The 23,585-nt window shown below is 37.5% G+C and overlaps 1 protein-coding gene and 1 pseudogene across 15 annotated transcripts in view; both read right to left on the bottom strand.

The window, feature by feature from the left end:
* Positions 1–23,585, bottom strand: part of ey (eyeless) — a 2,912,801-nt gene that overhangs the window by 1,532,056 nt on the left and 1,357,160 nt on the right. The window lies entirely within an intron of this gene.
* Positions 17,577–20,207, bottom strand: LOC137234682 (uncharacterized; annotated as a pseudogene).

The following is a 23,585-nucleotide window of genomic DNA, read 5'->3' as shown; positions in this document are numbered from 1 at the left end:
AATTTCCTCAATTTATTTTTCTGTTTGAACATAGTATTAACACGGTTTTATTAGCTTGGCCTGTATCTATGTAACGGAATCTTTGAGCTTAATTTTCACCGGTTCCTAGAAGTCTGATTAATTTGAAGCTTTGCATACGTATCAAGGACGGACGACAATGCATTATTGTGATGGTGCGGTGACATAAGGTCAACGGCCATAAGGTCAGTTGGCCTTATTACCACTTTGAATGGCCATAAGTTTGATTGAAACTTTGCACACGTATCAATGCTCGATTACAATGAATTAATGTGATGGAGTGGTAACATAAGGTCAACGCCATAAGGTCAATTGGCCTTATTTCCACTTTGAATGGCCATAAGTTTGATTAAAACTTTGCACTCTTATCTTTGAGCTTAATTTTCACGGGTTTCTAGAAATCTGATTAATTTGAATCTTTGCATACGTATCAAAGACCGAGGACAATGCGTTAGTGTGATGGTTCGGTGACATAAGGTCCACGGACATAAGGTCAATTGGCCTTATTACCACTTTGAATGGCCATAAGTTTGATTGAAGCTTTGCACACGTATCAAGGCTCGATAACAATGCAATAATGTGATGGTGGGGTGACATAAGGTTAACGGACATAAGGTAAATTGTATTTATGACCACCCCAAATGGCCATAGATTTGAAACCTTGCACATAATGCGAAAAACGCATTCCTTTATTAATGATAGAAGTGGATGCATGGCACATCTACGAAAGAGCATACTGGAGCCCTTTTTTAACACGCTTTTATTAGCTTGGCCTGTATCTATGTAACGAAATCTTTGAGCTTAATTTTCACCGGTTTCTAGAAGTCTGATTAATTTGAAACTTTGAATACGTATCAAGGAAAGACGACAATGCATAAGGTCAATTGGCCCTATTACCACTTTGAATGGCCATAAGTTTGATTGAAACTTTGCACACGTATCAAGGGTTGGTGACAATGCATTAATGTGATGGTGTGGTGACATAAGGTCAACGGCCATAAGGTCAATTGGCCTTATTACCACTTTGAATGGCCATAAGTTTGATTGAAACTTTGCACACGAATCAAGGCTCGATGACAATGCAATAATGTGATGGTGGGGTGACATAAGGTTAACGGACATATGGTCAATTGAACTTATGACCACCCAAAATGGCCATAGAAGTGGGTGCAGCGCACAACTACGAAAGAGCATACTGGAGCCCTTTTTTAACACGCTTTTATTAGCTTGGCCTATATCTATGTAACGGAAACTTTGAGCTTAATTTTCACTGGTTTCTAGAAGTCTGATTAATTTGAAACTTTGCATACGTATCAAGGACCGACGACAATGCATTAGTGTGATGGTGTGGTGGCATAAGGTCGACGGCCATAAGGTCAATTGGCCTTATTACCACTTTAAATGGCCATAAGTTTGATTGAAACTTTGCACACGTATCAGGGCTCTATGGCAATTCATTATTGTGATGGTGTGGTGACATAAGGTCAACGGCCATAAGGTCAGTTGGCCTTATTACCACTTTGAATGGCCATAAGTTTGATCGAAACTTTGCACACGAATCAAGGCTCGATGACAATGCAATAATGTGATGGTGGGGTGACATAAGGTTAACGGACATAAGGTATATTGAACTTATGACCACCCAAAATGGCCATAGAAGTGGGTGCGGCGCACATATACGAAAGAGCATACTGGAGCCCTTTTTTAACACGCTTTTATTAGCTTGGCCTGTATCTATGTAACGGAAACTTTGAGCTTAATTTTCACTGGTTTCTAGAAGTCTGATTAATTTGAAACTTTGCATACGTATCAAGGACCGACGACAATGCATTAGTGTGATGGTGTGGTGGCATAAGGTCAACGTCCATTAAGTCAATTGGCCTTATTACCAATTTGAATGGCCATAAGTTTGATTAAAACATGGCACTCGTATCAAGGCTCGATGACATTGCATTAATGTGATGGTGTGGTGACATAAGGTCAACGGCGATAAGGTCAATTGGCCTTATTACCACTTTATATGGTCATAAGTTTGATTGAAACTTTGCACACGAATCAAGGCTCGATGACAATTCATTAATGTGATGGAGTGGTGACATAAGGTCAACGTCCATTAAGTCAATTGGCCTTATTACCACTATGAATGACCATAAGTTTGATTAAAACTTTGCACTCGTATCAAGGCTCGATGACATTGCATTAATGTGAGGGTGTGGTGACATAAGGTCAACAGCGATAAGGTCAATTGGCCTTATTACCACTTTGAATGGCCATAAGTTTGATTGAAATTTTGCACACGAATCAAGGCTCGATGACAATGCAATAATGTTATGGTGGGGTGACATAAGGTTAACGGACATAAGGCAATTGAACTTATGACCACCCAAAATGGCCATAGAAGTGGGTGCAGCGCACATCTACGAAAGAGCATACTGGAGCCCTTTTTAACACGCTTTAATTAGCTTGGCCTGTATCTAAGTAACGGAAAATTTGAGCTTCATTTTCACTGCTTTCTAGAAGTCTGATTAATTTGAAACTTTGCATACGTATCAAGGACCGACGAAAATGCATTAGTGTGATGGTGTGGTGACATAAGGTCAACAGCGATAAGGTCAATTGGCCTTATTACCACTTTGAATGGCCATAAGTTTGATTGAAATTTTGCACACGAATCAAGCCTCGATTACAATGCAATAATGTGATGGTGGGGTGACACAAGGTTAACGGACATAAGTTCAATTGAACTTATGACCACCCCAAATGGCCATAGATTTGTAACCTTGCACATAATGTGAAAAACGCATTCCTTTATTAACACGCTTTTATTAGCTTGGCCTGTATGTAACGGAATCTTTGAGCTAAATTTTCACTGGTTTCTAGAAGTCTGATTAATGTGAAACTTTACACACGTATCAGGGACCGATGACAATGCATTAATGTGATGGTGTGGTGACATAAGGTCGACGGCCATAAGGTCATTTGGCCTTATTACCACTTTGAATAGCCATAAGTTTGATTGAAACTTTGCACACGTATAACGGCTCCGATGTAAATGCATTAATGTGATGGTGTGGTGACATGAGGGCAATGGCCATAAGGTCAATTGGCATTATTACCACTTTGAATGGCCATAAGTTTGATTGAAACTTTGCACACGTATCAAGGGTCGATGACAATGCATTAATGTGATGGTGTGGTGACATAAGGTCAACGGCCATAAGGTCAATTGGCCTTATTCCCACTTTGAATGGCCATAAAATTGATTGAAACTTGGCACATATATCAAGGCTCGATGACAATGCAATAATGTGATGGTGGGGTGACATAAGATTAACGGATATAAGGTCAATTGAACTTATGACCACCCCAAATGGCCATAGATTTGAAACCTTGCACATAATGCGAAAAACGCATTCCTTTATTAATGATAGAAGTGGATGCATGGCACATCTACGAAAGAGCTAACTGGAGCCCTTTTTTATACTAGGTTCAAACATACACCAAATTGGCAATTTATACTACTTGGGCAATTTATTACGCAATTTATCATATAATAAATTGTAATAATAAATTGCCAATTTAAAAAAAATTACGTAATAAATTGTTTCAAACTGCAAATACAACCTTGTAAGGTGTGTTTATTGAGTAGATTTCAACGTCACTTGCGCATGCCTGAACTATATGGTTGGCTCATCTCATCATCTGATTTTATGTCTTTCATTTCACTGGAGTAGGGATTGTCAAAAGAAGATGGCAAACTCAAAACGAAACCAAAACATTGAACACATTTTCTTACAACACACAAAAATTTCAAAGTTTTATGTTTTCATTCCATTTCATTCGCCTAATACCAACACGCACATTTTGACAGTCTGAACAAAGGTATGTTCTTGCTGTAGAGATGAGCCAACCAGCTATCAAATTACTATTGTGTAAGCTAAATCGAGTTGTATGAACAGCACTCAATTCAAATCGAAATTTCCTCAATTTATTTTTCTGTTTGAACATAGTATTAACACGGTTTTATTAGCTTGGCCTGTATCTATGTAACGGAATCTTTGAGCTTAATTTTCACCGGTTCCTAGAAGTCTGATTAATTTGAAGCTTTGCATACGTATCAAGGACGGACGACAATGCATTATTGTGATGGTGCGGTGACATAAGGTCAACGGCCATAAGGTCAGTTGGCCTTATTACCACTTTGAATGGCCATAAGTTTGATTGAAACTTTGCACACGTATCAATGCTCGATTACAATGAATTAATGTGATGGAGTGGTAACATAAGGTCAACGCCATAAGGTCAATTGGCCTTATTTCCACTTTGAATGGCCATAAGTTTGATTAAAACTTTGCACTCTTATCTTTGAGCTTAATTTTCACGGGTTTCTAGAAATCTGATTAATTTGAATCTTTGCATACGTATCAAAGACCGAGGACAATGCGTTAGTGTGATGGTTCGGTGACATAAGGTCCACGGACATAAGGTCAATTGGCCTTATTACCACTTTGAATGGCCATAAGTTTGATTGAAGCTTTGCACACGTATCAAGGCTCGATAACAATGCAATAATGTGATGGTGGGGTGACATAAGGTTAACGGACATAAGGTAAATTGTATTTATGACCACCCCAAATGGCCATAGATTTGAAACCTTGCACATAATGCGAAAAACGCATTCCTTTATTAATGATAGAAGTGGATGCATGGCACATCTACGAAAGAGCATACTGGAGCCCTTTTTTAACACGCTTTTATTAGCTTGGCCTGTATCTATGTAACGAAATCTTTGAGCTTAATTTTCACCGGTTTCTAGAAGTCTGATTAATTTGAAACTTTGAATACGTATCAAGGAAAGACGACAATGCATAAGGTCAATTGGCCCTATTACCACTTTGAATGGCCATAAGTTTGATTGAAACTTTGCACACGTATCAGGGCTCGATAGCAATTCATTATTGTGATGGTGTGGTGACATAAGGTCAACGGCCATAAGGTCAGTTGGCCTTATTAACACTTTGAATGGCCATAAGTTTGATTGAAACTTTGCACACATATCAAGGCTTGATAACAATGCATTAATGTGATGGAGTGGTGACATAAGGTCAACGGCCATTAGGTCATTTGTCCTTATTACCACTTTGAATGGCCATAAGTTTGATTAAAAGTTTACGCTCGTATCAAGGCTCGATGACATTGCATTAATGTGATGTGTGGGGACATAACTACAGGGGTATTGCTAAACTTTCAGTCATTCCTAAAGTCTTTGAACAGATTGTTACCAGTCAACTCCAATATCAGTGTTCTATTCTTTCATCTCCATGCCAACACGGTTTCATTCGTCAAAGGTCAACCACTACAAATTTGCTTGTATACACCTCTATAGTTATGGAAGGGTTTTTAGCGAACAAGCAAACGGAGGTCATCTACACGGACTTCAGCAAAGCATTTGATACCGTCAACCATGAGTTACTTATTCATAAGCTTGATTTACTGGGCTTTCCGTTTCACCTATTAATGTGGCTGAAAAGCTATCTTTCTAACCGGACCCAAAAAAGTCCTGTTCAAGTGGAATCTGTCAGAATCGTTCGGAGTTTCTTCCGGCGTACCCCAGGTAGGTCATCTAGGCCCTTTTCTCTTTGCCCTTTTCATTAATGACTTGCCACAGACAATATTATATTCCCAATGTTGGTGCACAACAAATTTACTAGCTTTAAATTGTTCTAAATGTAAGCATATGACATTTCACCGAGTGAAGCCAGCATTGAAACCTCATGTAATAGATGGTACGCCTTTGGAGCGTATATCTATTGCAAATGATCTAGGTGTCCTTTTTGATCCGAAATTGAATTTTAACATGCATATTTCATCTATTGCCAACAAAGAGTTGAGTTTACTTGGATTTGTTAAAAGATGGCCTAAAGAGTTCGACGATCCGTACCTCACTAAGGTTCTTTACACATCGCTGGTTCGTCCAATACTCGAGTATTGCTCATGCGTCTGGTCCCCTGTTTCTCAAAAGCATATAAAGCGTCTTGAGTCAGTTCAAAAGCAATTTTTGATATTTGCATTGCGCGGCCTTAATTGGGACTCAAGTCTCCACCTTCTTCCAGTCAGAAGTAGACTTCTTCTTATTAACTTACCCACTCTGGAAAATCGAAGAATTTTACTGGGGTATTGTTCATCCATAAGCTCATTATTGGAGAAATTGCTTCTGCGGACCTTCTCAGCCGCTTGTTTTTTGCGGCTCCACCTAGAGTATCCAGACACTACGTTCCTTTCTATTTACCCCTTTGTCGACGAAACTTTGCTAAAAATAATCTTCTTCTTATCTGGTGCGCGCACTACAATGACTTGTATAGCTGTATCAGTCTTGAATATACTTTTGCCGCTATACGTAATGCAATACTTGCCTATCTAATTTAAGAGATACAAGCTAATTTAATTTAATTTGCCAGCATTTTATTTCTTCCATAAAAAACATGAACTATCTCGTTTAAGGATGGAGGAACATTTATCAACATGTATCATTAAGAAGGAACAAGACAGTACCGTGTTGATTGGAATCTGGTGCATTCCAACAACGTAAAAAAATGCTTTTTCATGAGTCACTGACCGGAATCGTATGCATTCCGGCAGGATAATCTTATGGGTCAGGCATCGAGCTAATTGGAATCCGGTGCATTCCAACAACACAGGTCATGTTACTTTTTTATGCCTTGTGATGGCGTATCCTCATTACACTACTCTTAGCACTGCCGGATTTCCATGAAATGCTGATTGGAATCTTGTTGCATTCCAACAGGAAGATTGGAATCCACTGCATTCCGAAATCATGCTGAGCGGAATCTGATGCATTCCGCAGGTATAAGATTTCGGTATAAGACTTATTCCTGCTCATATTTCTTATTATTATTAACTCTGAAATTAAAGTGTAATGTTCATTAATATATCTTTGTTTGTAATATAACATTGTTGAAATCTCTATATATCTTAAAGTTTATCTTTTGAGTTGTATATTTATATATCTTTTATATTATGCAGTCGACCATAGTTTGTCGTCGACTTTAAATATTAAATACATAAATAAATAAGGTCAACGGTCATAAGGTCAATTGGCCTTATTACCACTTTGAATGGCCATAAGTTTGATTGAATCTTTGCACACGTATCAAAGCTCGATGACAATGCAATAATGTGATGGTGGGGTCACATAAGGTTAACGGACATAAGGTCAATTGAACTAATGACCACCCCAAATGGCCATAGATTTGAAACCTTGCACATAATGCGAAAAACGCATTCCTTTATTAATGATAGAAGTGGATGCAGGGCACATCTACGAAAGAGCATACTCGAGACCTTTTTAACACGCTTTTATTAGCTTGGCCTGTATGTAACGGAATCTTTGAGTTTAATTTTCACGGGTTTCTAGAAGTCTGATTAATTAGAAACTTTGCATAAGTATAAAGGACCGATGACAATGCATTAATTTGATGGTGTGGTGGAATAATGTCAACGGCCATAAGGTCAATTGGCTTTATTACCACTTTGAATGGCCATAAGTTTGATTGAAACTTTGCACACGTATCCAAGGCTCGATGACAATGAAATAATGTGATGTTGGGTGACATAAGGTCAATTGAACTTATGACCACACCAAATGGCCATAGATTTGAAACCTTGCACATAATGCGAAAAACGCATTCCCTTATTAATGATAGATAATGGATGCAGCGCGCATCTACGAAAGAGCATACTGGAGCCCTTTTTAACACGCTTTTATTAGTTTGGCCTGTATGTAACGGGATCTTTGAGTTAAATTTTCACGGGTTTCTAGAAGTCTGATTAATTTTAAACTTTGCATACGTATCAAGGACCGATGAAGATGCATTAATGTGATGGTGTGGTGACATAAGATCAACGGCCATAAGGTCAATTGGCCTTATTACCACTTTGAATGACCATAAGTTTGATTGAAACTTTGCACACATATCAGGGCTCGATGACAATGCATTAATGTGATGGTGTGGTGACATAAGGTCAAATAATGTGATGTTGGGTGACATAAGGTCAATTGAACTTATGACCACACCAAATGGCCATAGATTTGAAACCTTGCACATAATGCGAAAAACGCATTCCCTTATTAATGATAGATAATGGATGCAGCGCGCATCTACGAAAGAGCATACTGGAGCCCTTTTTAACACGCTTTTATTAGTTTGGCCTGTATGTAACGGGATCTTTGAGTTAAATTTTCACGGGTTTCTAGAAGTCTGATTAATTTTAAACTTTGCATACGTATCAAGGACCGATGAAAATGCATTAATGTGATGGTGTGGTGACATAAGATCAACGGCCATAAGGTCAATTGGCCTTATTACCACTTTGAATGGCCATAAGTTTGATTGAAACTTTGCACACGTATCAAGGGTCGATGACAATGCATTAGTGTGATGGTGCGTTGACATAAGGTCAACGCCCATAAGGTCAATTGGCCTTATTACCACTTTGAATGGCCATAAGTTTGATTGAAACTTTGCCCACGTGTCAAGGCTCGATGACAATGCAATAATGTGATGGTGGGGTGACATAAGGTTAACGGACATAATGTCAATTGAACTTATGACCACCCAAATGGCCATAGATTTGAAACCTTGCACATAATGCGAAAAACGCATTCCTTTATTAATGATAGAAGTGGATGCATGGCACATCTAGGAAAGAGCATACTGAAGCCCTTTTTTAACACGCTTTTATTTGATTGGCCTGTATCTATGTAAAGGAATCTTTGAGCTTAATTTTCACCGGTTTCTAGAAGTCTGATTAATATGAAACTTTGCATACGTATCGAGGACCGACGACAATGCATTAGTGTGATAGTGTGGCGACATAAGGTCGACGGCCATAAGGCCAATTGGCTTTATTACCACTTCGAATGGCCATAAGTTTGATTTAAACCTTGCACACGTATCAAGGGTCCATGACAATGCATTTATGTGATTTTGTTGTGACATAAGGTCAACGGCCATAAAGTCAATTGCCCTTATTACCACTTTGAATGGCCATAAGTTTGATTGAAACTTTGCACACGTATCAAGGCTCGATGACAATGCAATAATGTGATGCTGGGGTCACATAAGGTTAACGGACATAATGTCAATTGAACTTGTGACCACCCCAAATGGCCATAGAATTGAAACCTTGCACATAATGCGAAAAATGCATTCCTTTATTAATGATAGAAGTGGATGCATGGCACATCTACGAAACAGCATACTCGAGACCTTTTTAATACGCTTTTATTAACTTGGCCTGTATGTAACGGAATCTTTAAGTTCAATTTTCACGGGTTTCTAGAAGTCTGATAAATTTGAAACTTTGCATACGTATCAAGGACCGACGACAATGCATTAGTGTGATGGTGTGGTGACATAAGGTCGACGGCCATAAGGTCAATTGGCCTTATTACCATTTTGAATGGCCATAAGTTTGATTGAAACTTGGCACACGTATCAGGGCTCGATGGAAATTAATTATTGTTATGGTGTGGTGACATAAGGTCAACGGCCATAAGGTCAGTTGGCCATATTACCACTTTGAATGGCCATAAGTTTGATTGAAACTTTGCACACGTATTAAGGGTCGATGACAATGCATTAATGTGATGGTGTGGTGACATAAGGTCAACGCCCATAAGGTCAATTGGCCTTATAACCACCTTGAATGGCCATAAGTTTGATTGAAACTTTGCACACGTATCAAGGGTCGATGACAATGCATTAATGTGATGGTGTGGTGACATAAGGTCAACGCCCATAAGGTCAATTGGCCTTATAACCACTTTGAATGGCCATAAGTTTGATTGAAATTTTGCACACGTATCATGGGTCGAAGACATTGCATTAATGCGATGGTGCGGTGACATAAGGTCAACGGCCATAAGGTCAATTGGCCTTATTACCACTTTGAATGGCCATAAGTTTGATTGAAACTTGGCACACGTATCAGGGCTCGATGGAAATTAATTATTGTGATGGTGTGGTGACATGAGGTCAACGGCCATAAGGTCAATTGGCCTTATTACCACTTTGAATGGCCATAAGTTTGATTGAAACTTTCCACACGTATCAGGGCTCAATGACAATGCAATAATGTGATGGTGGGCTGACATAAGGTTAACGGACATAAGGCCAATTGAACTTATGACCACCTCAAATGGCTATAGATTTGAAACCTTGCACATAATGCGAAAAACGCATTACTTTATTAACACGCTTTTATTAGCTTGGCCTGTATGTAACGGAATTTTGAGTTTAATTTTCACGGATTTCTAGAAGTCTGATTAATTTGAAACTTTGCATACGTATCAAGGACCAATGACAATGTATTAATGTGATGGTGTGGTGACATAGGGTCAACGGCCATATGGTCAATTGGCCTTATTACCCTTTTGAATGGCCATAAGTTTGATTGAAACTTTGTACACATATCAGGGCTCGATGACAATGCCTTAATGTGATGGTGTGGTGACATAAGGTCAACGGCCATAAGGTCAATTGGCCTTATTACCACTTTGAATGGCCATAAGTTTGTTTGAAACTTTGCACACGTATCAAGGCTCGAGACAATGCAATAATGTGATGGTGCGGTGACATAAGGTCAACGGCGATAAGGTCAATTGGCCTTATTACCACTTTAAATGGCCATAAGTTTGATTGAAACTTTGCACACGTATCAAGGGTCGATGACAATGCATTAATTTGATGGCGTGGTGACATAAGGTCAACGCCCATAAGGTCAATTGGCCTTATAACCACTTTGAATGGCCATAAGTTTGATTGAAACTTTGCACACGTATCATGGGTCGAAGACATTGCATTAATGTGATGGTGCGGTGACATAAGGTCAACGGCCATAAGGTCAATTGACCTTATCACCACTTTGAATGGCCATAAGTTTGATTGAAACTTTGCACACATATCAAGGCTCGATGACAATGCAACGCCCATAAGGTCAATTGACCTTATCACCATTTTGAATGGCCATAAGTTTGATTGAAACTTTGCACACATATCAAGGCTCGATGACAATGCAACGCCCATAAGGTCAATTGACCTTATCACCACTTTGAATAGCCATAAGTTTGATTGAAACTTTGCACACATATCAGGGCTCGATGACAATGCATTAATGTGATGGTGTGGTGACATAAGGTCAACGGTCATAAGGTCAATTGGCCTTATTACCACTTTGAATGGCCATAAGTTTGATTGAAACTTTGCACACATATCAGGGCTCGATGACAATGCATTAGTGTGATGGTGTGGTGACATAAGGTCAACGGTCATAAGGTCAGTTGGCATTATTACCACTTTGAATGGTCATAAGTTTGATTGAAACTTTGAACACGTATCAAGGCTCGATGACAATGCAATAATGTGATGGTGGGGTGACATAAGGTTAACGGACATAAGGTCAATTGAACTTATGACCACCCCAAATGGCCATAGATTAGAAACGTTGCACATAACATTAACACCAACAAGGGTGAATAGCTCGCACGAAATAAATTTTATAGATAGTCTTTTCAGCATTAACTTAACCCAAATTAATTCATTTTACAATGAGCTTAATAATATTTTAGATCTTATCTTTGTAGATGAAAACTTGATTTTTAGTGTTTCGGAGGCCACTTTCCCTATATGCAGGTGCGATATGCACCATGTCCCACTCTCCTTAACTCTGGAATTTTTTAATTTTGTTTCAGGCCCGAGTATAATCTCCACTGCAAAGTTTGATTTTCGTGCCGCCGATTTTAATGCTTTAAATGAAAAAATTTTGGATTTAAATTGGAATTCAATTTTCGCCTCTAAAAGCGTAGCGGAATGTTACGATGCCTTTCTTCTTAATATACTCGAAATTTTCTCTGATAATCTACCCTTACTTCCCGCGAGAATGCATAAACTTCCGTGGTATACGAAAAATCTAAAAAAGCTTAAGAATCTTAGAAATAAACATCTTAAACTCTATAAAGCTTCGAAGGATGTCTCTCATAAAGAAAAATATATTTATTATAGTAAAAGCTTTAATGTACTTGACACATTTTTATACAAGCAATATATTTCTCGGTATGAAGTAGAGATGAAGGAAAACCCTAAGGCGTTCTGGAGATATATACGATCTAAAAAAGGTTGCTCTAATATCCCAAATTGTATGTCCTACGGCGGTATAGCTTCTGAGAGCTTATTGGATACTGTTAATCTTTTCGCAGATTTCTTTAAATCAAACTTCGTAACTAACAACTCTGCTAATAATTTTTCCGCCGATGTCGAACAAATGGTTGACTTCGGATCCATGTTAATTTCAGAGGAAGACGTTATGAAAGCCATCCTAGCTCTGGAAACGTCGATAAAAAGCGATACTGACGGGCTTTCGTCGTTTATTCTAAAGAAATGTAGCACGTCGTTTTGCGTCCCATTAAGTTACATTTTCAATTTTTCCCTAGCAAGAGGTGAGTTTGTTGATAGGTGGAAAATAGCCTCGATTTCTCCTATCTTTAAATCTGGCAACAAAAACATAGTAACTAACTACAGACCCATTTCTAAACTGCCCACTTGCTCTAAGCTCTTTGAAAAAGTGGTAAAAGAGAAGCTATCCTTTGTAATAAAAGGTTCCATAGATGAGTGTCAACACGGGTTTGTCAGTGGTCGCTCCACAGTTACGAACCTAGCCTCATTTTCTCATTTTTGCATTTCGTCGTTCAAAAATGGACATCAAGTTGATGTTGTATATACTGACTTCGCGAAGGCATTTGATACTGTCACCCACAGCATACTATTAGGCAAGCTTGAACTATTGGGTTTCCATTCTACCTTTTTACGTTGGATTGGATCCTATCTCACTAATAGAACCTCGTTCGTCGAAATTGAGAATACCAAGTCTTATTCATTCATTGCCACATCTGGGGTACCTCAGGGTAGTATTCTCGGGCCAATTTTATTTCTTTTTTTTGTAAATGATATAGGAACCTCTTTTAGGAGTTCAAAATACCTGCTCTACGCAGATGATCTAAAAGTTTTTAGAACAATTTCGAGCATGTCAGATGTGTGTCTTTTACAAGATGATCTAAATAGATTAACTAATTGGAGCATTATAAATAATCTACGCCTTAATATAAAGAAATTTTTCTTTATGACGCTTTCGAGAAACCTCAATACGATTAATACCGCGTATTCAATTGCTGATGATAATCTCTCTAGCGTCAGGGAATTCGTTGATCTTGGAGTAATGTTTGACTCTGGTTTTACCTTCGCGAATCATATTAGCTCCATTCTTCCTAAAACCTATTCCAATTTGGCTTTCCTGCGGCGATATGGGCGAGCTTTCAAAGATCCATACACCAGAAAAATTTTATATAATTCTTTAGTTCTCTCAAAGCTGGAATATGCTTCCATAATTTGGAACCCAATTTATTCCTCTCATTCTCAAAGACTGGAAAGAGTACAGAAAAGTTTCACTCGATTCGCACTCCAACCGCTTAATTTTTTAGAACCATTAACTTCTTACCGCGCCCGCTGTGCCCTCATAAACATGAAGTCGCTTGCGGCCAGACGTTATATTCAATCTCTGCTGTTTGTGTATGATCTTATATGTGGTTGGGTTGCCTGCCCGGAACTACTAGCGCAAATTGGCTTCAATGTTCCGAGCAGAACCCTTCGTGCCCAATATCCGTTCCACGTGAAAGTTATCGGAGCTAACTATCACAATTTTGATACAATCTCTAGGGCCCTCAGTGAATATAACAGGATCTTTTTTAGCCTTGAGCTTGACTTCGCACTCCCGAGAGCGTCCTTTAGCGCTAAGCTTTACTCGTATTATGTATAAAATAAATTTATTAGCATTTAAGATGAACGAATGTAAATCTAGTCTGTAAGATTAATGAAATCATAGACTAAAAAATAAATGAAATGAAAATAAATGAAATGAAATAATGCGAAAAACGCATTACTTTAATAACACGCTTTTATTAGCTTGGCCTGTATGTAACGGAATTTTGAGTTTAATTTTCACGGGTTTCTAGAAGGCTGATTAATTTGAAACTTTGCACACATATCAGGGCTCGATGACAATGCCTTAATGTGATGGTGTGGTGACATAAGGTCAACGGCCATAAGGTCAATTGGCCTTGTTACCACTTTGAATGGCCATAAGTTTGATTGAAATTTTGCAGACGTATCATGGGTCGAAGACATTGCATTAATGTGATGGTGCGGTGACATAAGGTCAACGGCCATAATGTTAATTGGCCTTATTACCACTTTGAATGGCCATAAGTTTGATTCAAATTTTGCATACGTATCAAGGCTCGATGACAATGCAATAATGTGATGGTGGGGTGACATAAGGTTAACGGACATAAGGTCAGTTGAACTTATCACCACCCCAAATGGCTATAGATTTTAAACCTTGCACATAATGCGAAAAACGCATTCCTTTATTAATGATAGAAGTGGATGCAGCGCACATCTGCGAAAGAGCATACTGGAGCCCTTTTTTAACACGCTTTCATTAGCTTGGCCTGTATGTAACGGAATCTTTGAGCTTAATTTTCACCTGTTTCTAGAAGTCTGATTAATTTGAAACTTTGAATGGCCATAAGTTTGATTGAAACTTTGCACACTTATCATGGCTCGATGACAATGCAATAATGTGTTGGTGGGGTGACTTAAGGTTAACGGACATAAGGTCAATTGAACTTATGACCACTCAGAATGGCCATAGATTTGAAACCTTGCACAGAATGCGTAAAAGGCATTCCTTTATTAATGATAGAAGTGGATGCATGGCACATCTACGAAAGAGCATACTGGAGCCCTTTTTTAACACGCTTTTATTAGCTTGGCCTGTATCTATGTAACGGAATCTTTGAGCCTAATTTTCACCGGTTTCTAGAAGTCTGATTAATTTGAAACTTTGCATACGTATTGTTACGATTCTGCCTTGCGGTAGTGAGTCACGGCGGTATGCAGGTGTGCTTGTTAGCCCACGCTAGCTCGTCTGATGGGGGGGGGGGGGGTCTTTTCCACCGGCCTCACCTGCAGTACTCGTAAACAAATTATGTGTAAATCATGCCTAGGCTTGTGGAAGGTGATAGCGTGAAAGGAAGCGAAAAGAAAGATAGGAAAGAAGAGGCCCGTCTAGGTCAGGTGGAGTCTGCCCTCCCACTTCTACGTAGTGTACGTAGCCTTGGGCTCCGCTAAGACTCCGTATACCGAGCGAAGCCCCCTTTGCCTGACACTTGTCCGTCCGTTAATTGTCCACTACGTCCCTGGTCAACCTAACATCCTGTCTCTACGTCTGTCTGCACACCCACGTCCCCTCTTACGCCCTTGTGCAACGCCCACACCAAAAAACAGCAGGGTATCTTACCTACGCATCATGGTATCTTACCCCGTTAATCAAAAAAAGGTAGAAATCCAAAAAAGCAGAACCAAAGTTATTCCTTCAAAACGTTATAAACATATTCACATTCCTTTATTTAATTCAGATGTTAACCTACTCTTATAGCTACCCATATATATATTAATAATTTTCTTATACTAACTCCTCGTTCAAAAATAAACAGCAGTTGGCATATCTGCACTTAGACCTGCCTATGTGCAAAGAAGAAAAGAAAAGGTGAAACTACCTTACAAGTTAATTTCAAAACAAATCCATAAAAATTTATATTAAACTTTTATAAGTGGTGGAAACTTAAATACGTGAGGTTTCAATTCAACAAAATTAATCGAGCTTAGTAGATATGCAGTTACAGAGCCTATTATAAAACTATAAAAATAAAATAATTATACAAGTAAAAAAATAAAAATAAAATCCAATCATAACTCCGTTCATTTGTCGGTAGTCGTTCTAGTTCAATGGCCGCCGCTGTTGGGTATTTAATCCCCAAACTAATCCCTCTCTTAATATTCCAACAGGCAGCAAAAAAAAAAAAAACATATGATAAGAAAAACATGCAAAATAAAATATGTATGTAAAATAATATGTATATGTATATACTTAATTATGGGTATTATATTTATGTGCTAGAACTTACCGGTTTATCCCACGATGAGGCGCCGCATCTAGGAGAGCAGTGCTAAAAATTTTATATATATATATATCCATACATATGTACATAAAGAAGACTCATTAAAAGGATAGCTAAGTGAATAATCTGATTTCCAATGCCTAACGTTGGCTGGATCTCAGAGAGGAGTTATTTTGGAAGCACTTCCGCCTTTAGTCATGCGGTTGTGGGCTGGATTATAACGGCCAATTCTATTTCGGGCTTTACGGCGGTCAGAAAAATTGTTTAAAATGAGGAAACAAGGAAGAAAAAACCCCAAAATGGGGTTAAAAGTGCACAGAAGGTGAAGTGAGAAAAAATTATTGAGTGCCTTGTGACGGGGAAGATCTGTTTCGTTCAACCGGACCTAAGTACGGATTATAGGTGGGTCAAAGAAGAAAAAAAAAACAAAGGAATGAAGAAGGAGGGAGTTGGGAAATCAAAATTTCCGATTACCTCAATCGAAATCTTCCTCCTTCCTGTTTTTCCTTTTTTTTTTTTTTGTTTTTGAAATATATTGATTTGGCCAAAAGAAACACAAACAGAATGCAAAAAAAAAAAATCAAAAGCTAAAAAATGGGTGCAGAGAAAGTTAATCTGTGAACAAAAAAAAAAAACGCCGTGAATTATTAAAAAGTTTAACCAAAGAAAAAACGTTTTCCCTGGAATTCCCCCAAGGAGGGTTAGCCTAACAAGAAAATATCGCTGTTATGTATGTACATACAGTCTTAATATAAATTTATGTATATGTAAATGGTTCGCGCCAGTCTTCTCTCCGTGTGTTTGTTGTTGTTGTCGCTGGGCTGATGCTGTGCTCTGGCCTCGTTGGTCTGGTGCTTAAGTACTACTTTATTGGTATCGTCGGTGTCGTTCTCCAAATAACATAGCTTTAAGGGGGTATAAATATGCTGCAATTGTTTATTGCCTCCAGGCAGTTCAGCTGCAGGAACCTCTCGAATGCTTATTAGTTTAACGGCCTTTCGTTGAGGCCCAGGAATACTCCTGCCGCGTGAGGATCTGAAATAGACAACGTATATTACCATCTACCATTGGCTTTGATTTTACACCTTCTAATTATTTTATATAGATCTTATTCACTTTCAGTTTATCTCATTTACTTAAAAATGTTTTGCTCACTTTATTATTAGCCTTCGTTTACATTTTAAATTATTTTATTAAATTTTTGTTGAACTTTAGCTGGCTCGAGGTCAATAAAACTACGTTGAATAAAACCACAGGTTTTTTAACTAATTTATTCCAATATATTTCGGTTATTCCGCGATAACCGTTCTCAAGGATATGTGTATAAATGTGATATAAACAATTTTCTTATTACCAAAAACAGTCAAAACATAAACAATATTTGTATATATGTACATACATTTCTTTTCACGTCTTTATAACTTGACGCGGAGCTTAACACTGTCTATTTGATCGTTAGTAAATGACGAAACAAGTGAGCAACGCCATCGGTATCCGTTTTGTAGTTTAGCCGAATGTCTGGTGGAGTCTTAATTATATGTAACATTTCTAGTGTAAATCGTTTGTTGTAGTGTTGTTCTTGTTGCAATATTGTTACTTTTTCGGGGGAGTGGCCGCTACTTGCACAGTGTGCCATAAGTGCAGTTTTTTGTGTATTTGAATGATGGCACTGTTTAACGTCGCATTTGTGTTGTGCTAGATGGTTTTTAACTTTGATTTCGTTGTGCCAATATACATACTTTTGCAAGGTTCTTGGTTATTGCCGTTACATGGAATTTTATAAATTACATTACTTTTTTCTAATTGAGGTATTTTTGACTTAGTTTTGTTGAACATGGTTTTCAGAGTGTTGGTTGGCTTATGGGCTATTCTTACTTTTTCTTTATCATAACAATCTGAATTCGCTAGTCGTTCTGATAAATGAGGTACATAAGTGACGGATTTGAAAATTTTTTTAGGGGTTTCACGGTCTTGTTGATTTTTTGTAAATTTGGCTCTTTTTAATAGTGTTTTTATCATGTTTTCCGGAAATTCGTTGTCTTTTAACAGTAATTTTGCTTCTTTTTAATCTCATTGTGGTAAACTTCGTCTGTTATCTGCAACATACGTCGTATACAGCCCATTGCTGTATTTATTATCATCGTTTTGGGATGTTTCGAATGAAAGTTGATGATTCGTCTGGATGCTGTTGATTTTCTATACCACTTTAGTTTTAGCTGATTTCCTCTGCGGATTATAATAGAGTCAAGGTACGGCAGTGAGTTTTCTTCTTCAAGTTCTATCGTGAATTTAATATTTCTGTCAAACGAATTTAATATGTTTAGCGTATTTTGTACTTCATCCTCCCGTATGATCGCAAATAAATCATCGACATATTTGGTTAATATTCTTGGTTTACGGCTTAGCTTTTCCATCGTTTTGTTGAGCAATTCTTCCATTATGATATCCGCTATGACTGGGGATGCCGGGGATCCCATTGGAATTCCTTTCAATTGTGTATATAACGTGTCATTAAATTTGAAGTATCTAGTTTCTTCAATGCAAAATTTAAGTATTTCCATGAAAGTTTGTTTGGGTATATTAGTGTGTTCTTTTATAACCGCCCATTTTTCTCGAATTATGTCTAATGCTAAATTTGTTGGTATGCTGGGGAACAATGACACCACGTCAAATGAGATGAGTTTTTCATCATCATAAATAAATGTGTTATTAATTCTTTCTTTAAATTCGTATGTGTTCTTTATGTTGTAAGTGGAGTTCGCCGTTACATTTTTTAAAATATTCACGATATATTTGCACAAGCCGTATGATGGTGAACCAGTGGCAGAACAAATAGGTCGAAGTGGCGTTCCTTCTTTTTGTATCTTGGGAAGTCCATAAATCCTGGGTGCTAGCGCGGTGGTCGTAGTTAATTTGTATTTTTCAGCTTTTGAGATACACCCGATTTTGAAAAGTTTCTCTACGAGACTGTTATTTTTATTTTTCAACCTTGATGTAGGATCCTGCCTTTGAATACGATAAGTAGTCAAGTCATTTAAAATATCACCCATTTTGCTGTTATAGTCATTTATGTCCATAGCTACGGTTTTATTTCCGTTGTCCGATGTTAAAATTCTAATATTGTCATTTTTGCTTAGAAATTTCTGCGTCTGTTCCACTGTGTCTAATATTGCACGGTCTATTGCACTTTCCTTATTAGTTGTTGTGTGATTTTTTATTAAAAGCGTGAGTTTAGTGCGGGCTTCTTCTTGTGTCTCTTTTTCTTTATTGCTCTGTATAAGTTCCTCTCCGTCAGCAATATACTGGAAGAGTGGGAAACGTTGATTTTTTCCCGGTAACGCGAACTTCGGTCTCTTTGCGAGAAGCGCTTTGATATCTTGTGGGAAGTCGATTGTCGTTTTGTTTACAAACCAATCTTCGTGGTTGTTGTTAGTAAGTATGCTATTTTGTTTATTTCTTAATTTCTCATGTTTTGCCACTTGCCTTTTTTTTACCAATGTTGTTAGTTTATTTGTGACGTTTTCTTCACTTTCCATAAATTCTCGTAGATCATCTGCACTCAAAGCTTTCTTTAGTTTTTTTGTTATGTCATCCAATCGCTTATTTTGTCTCTTTAGTATGTTGTGTTTGTGTTTAAGAAGTAGGTTTAATACTTTTGTATGATAATGGTGTGTATATTTGTCTAACGTTCTGTCTATGTTTTGATGCATGTCTCGTTCATATACAAATAGTTTATAAGATTTTGTACAATTTTTAATAAAATTAGGTATAAGTTTAGATTTTCTGCATTTTAACAAAAATTTTATACTAGACTTAAGCTTTACCACTTTCTTCGATGTAACTTGAAACTTGTTTATTATCCATTTGGAGTTGTTGTTGTTGTTCTTTATATCTGCATAACCCATTTTTGCTGTGTCTATGCTTACGGCGTGCCTTCCGTCTTTGTAAACTGAATGTTTTTAGCGACCTTTTTATATGTAAATATGTTGAACTTTAGCTGGCTCGAGGTCAATAAAACTACGTTGAATAAAACCACAGGTTTTTTAACTAATTTATTCCAATATATTTCGGTTATTCCGCGATAACCGTTCTCAAGGATCTGTGTATAAATGTGATATAAACAATTTTTTTATTACCAAAAACAGTCAAAACATAAACAATATTTGTATATATGTACATGCATTTCTTTTCACGTCTTTATAACTTGACGCGGAGCTTAACACTGTCTACACTGTTTAGCCGAATGTCTGGTGGAGTGTTAATTATATGTAACATTTCTAGTGTAAATCGTTTGTTGTAGTGTTGTTCTTGTTGTAATATTGTTACTTTTTCGAAGTTGGGGGAGTAGCCGCTACTTGCACAGTGTGCCATAAGTGCAGTTTTTTGTGTATTTGAATGATGGCACTGTTTAACGTCGCATTTGTGTTGTGCTAGTCTGGTTTTTAACTTTGATTTCGTTGTGCCAATATACATACTTTTGCAAGGTTCTTGGTTATTGCCGTTACATGGAATTTTATAAATTACATTACTTTTTTCTAATTGAGGTATTTTTGACTTAGTTTTGTTGAACATGGTTTTCAGAGTGTTGGTTGGCTTATGGGCTATTCTTACTTTTTCTTTATCATAACAATCTGACTTCGCTAGTCGTTCTGATAAATGAGGTACATAAGTGACGGATTTGAAAATTTTTTTTTAGGGGTTTCACGGTCTTGTTGATTTTTTGTAAATTTGGCTCTTTTTAATAGTGTTTTTATCATGTTTTACGGAAATTCGTTGTCTTTTAACAGTAATTTTGCTTCTTGTTTAATCTCATTGTGGTAAACTTCGTCTGTTATCTGCAACATACGTCGTATACAGCCCATTGCTGTATTTATTATCATCGTTTTGGGATGTTTCGAATGAAAGTTGATGATTCGTCTGGATGCTGTTGCTTTTCTATACCACATTAGTTTTAGCTGGTTTCCTCTGCGGATTATAATAGAGTCAAGGTACGGCAGTGAGTTTTCTTCTTCAAGTTCTATCGTGAATTTAATATTTCTGTCAAACGAATTTAATATGTTTAGCGTATTTTGTACTTCATCCTCCCGTATGATCGCAAATAAATCATCGACATATTTGGTTAATATTCTTGGTTTACGGCTTAGCTTTTCCATCGTTTTGTTGAGCAATTCTTCCATTATGATATCCGCTATGACTGGGGGTGCCGGGGATCCCATTGGCATTCCTTTCAATTTTGTATATACCGTGTCATTAAATTTGAAGTATCTAGTTTCTTCAATGCAAAATTTAAGTATTTCCATGAAAGTTTGTTTGGGTATATTAGTGTGTTCTTTTATAACCGCCCATTTTTCTCGAATTATGTCTAATGCTAAATTTGTTGGTATGCTGGGGAACAATGACACCACGTCAAATGAGATGAGTTTTTCATCATCATAAATAAATGTGTTATTAATTCTTTCTTTAAATTCGTATGTGTTCTTTATGTTGTAAGTGGAGTTCGCCGTTACATTTTTTAAAATATTCACGATATATTTGCACAAGCCGTATGATGGTGAACCAGTGGCAGAACAAATAGGTCGAAGTGGCGTTCCTTCTTTTTGTATCTTGGGAAGTCCATAAATCCTGGGTGCTAGCGCGGTGGTCGTAGTTAATTTGTATTTTTCAGCTTTTGAGATACACCCGATTTTGAAAAGTTTCTCTACGAGACTGTTATTTTTATTTTGCAACCTTGATGTAGGATCCTGTCTTTGAATACGATAAGTAGTCAAGTCATTTAAAATATCACCCATTTTGCTGTTATAGTCATTTATGTCCATAGCTACGGTTTTGTTTCCCTTGTCCGATGTTAAAATTCTAATATTGTCATTTTTGCTTACAATACCCAAACAAACTTTCATGGAAATACTTAAATTTTGCATTGAAGAAACTAGATACTTCAAATTTAGTGACACGGTATATACACAATTGAAAGGAATGCCAATGGGATCCCCGGCATCCCCAGTCATAGCGGATATCATAATGGAAGAATTCCTCAACAAAACGATGGAAAAGCTAAGCCGTAAACCAAGAATATTAACCAAATATGTCGATGATTTATTGGCGATCATACGGGAGGATGAAGTACAAAATACGCTAAACATATTAAATTCGTTTGACAGAAATATTAAATTCACGATAGAACTTGAAGAAGAAAACTCACTGCCGTACCTTGACTCTATTATAATCCGCAGAGGAAATCAGCTAAAACTAAAGTGGTATAGAAAAGCAACAGCATCCAGACGAATCATCAACTTTCATTCGAAACATCCCAAAACGATGATAATAAATACAGCAATGGGCTGTATACGACGTATGTTGCAGATAACAGACGAAGTTTACCACAATGAGATTAAAAAAGAAGCAAAATTACTGTTAAAAGACAACGAATTTCCGTAAAACATGATAAAAACACTATTAAAAAGAGCCAAATTTACAAAAAATCAACAAGACCGTGAAACCCCTAAAAAAAATTTTTCAAATCCGTCACTTATGTACCTCATTTATCAGAACGACTAGCGAAGTCAGATTGTTATGATAAAGAAAAAGTAAGAATAGCCCATAAGCCAACCAACACTCTGAAAACCATGTTCAACAAAACTAAGTCAAAAATACCTCAATTAGAACAAGTAAGGAAGTTTAAGTTCGGGTGTAACCGAACACTACATACTCAGTTGAGAGCTATGGTGACAACATAAGGGAAAATAACCATGTAGGAAAATGAACCGAGGGAAACCCTGGAATGTGTTTGTATGACATGTGTATCAAATGAAAGGCATTAAAGAGTATTTTATGAGGGAGTGGGCCATAGTTCAATAGGTGGACGCCGTTTAGGGATATAGCCATAAAGGTGGATTAGGGTTGACTCTAGAATGCGTTTGTACGATATGGGTATCAAATGAAAGGTATTAATGAGTATTTTAAAAGGGCGTGGACCTAAGTTCTATAGATGGACGCCTTTTCGAGATATCGCCGTAAAGATGGACCAGGGGTGACTCTAGAATGCGTTTGTACGATATGGGTATCAAATGAAAGGTGTTAATGAGCATTTTAAAAGGGAGTAATCCTTAGTTCCATAGGTGGACGCCGTTTCGAGATATCGCCATAAAGGTGGACCAGGGGTGACCCTAGAATTTGTTTGCACAATATGGGCATCAAACGAAAGGTGTTAATGAGTATTTTAAAAGGGAGTGGGCCTTAGTTCTATAGGTGGACGCCGTTTCGAGATATCGCCATAAAGGTGGGCCAGGGGTGACTCTAGAATTCGTTTGCGCAATATGGGTATCAAACGAAAGGAGTTAATGAGTATTTTAAGAGGGAGTGGGCCTTAGTTCTATAGGTGGACGCATTTTCGAGGTATCGCAATAAAGGTGGACCAGGGGTGACTCTAGACTTTGTTTGTACGATATGGGTATCAAATGAAAGGTGTTAATGA

Source organism: Eurosta solidaginis, chromosome X (genome assembly GCF_040869045.1).
Source record: "Eurosta solidaginis isolate ZX-2024a chromosome X, ASM4086904v1, whole genome shotgun sequence".
Classification (NCBI taxonomy): Eukaryota; Metazoa; Arthropoda; class Insecta; order Diptera; family Tephritidae; genus Eurosta; species Eurosta solidaginis.
This window is presented reverse-complemented; position numbering and strand designations above follow the sequence as displayed.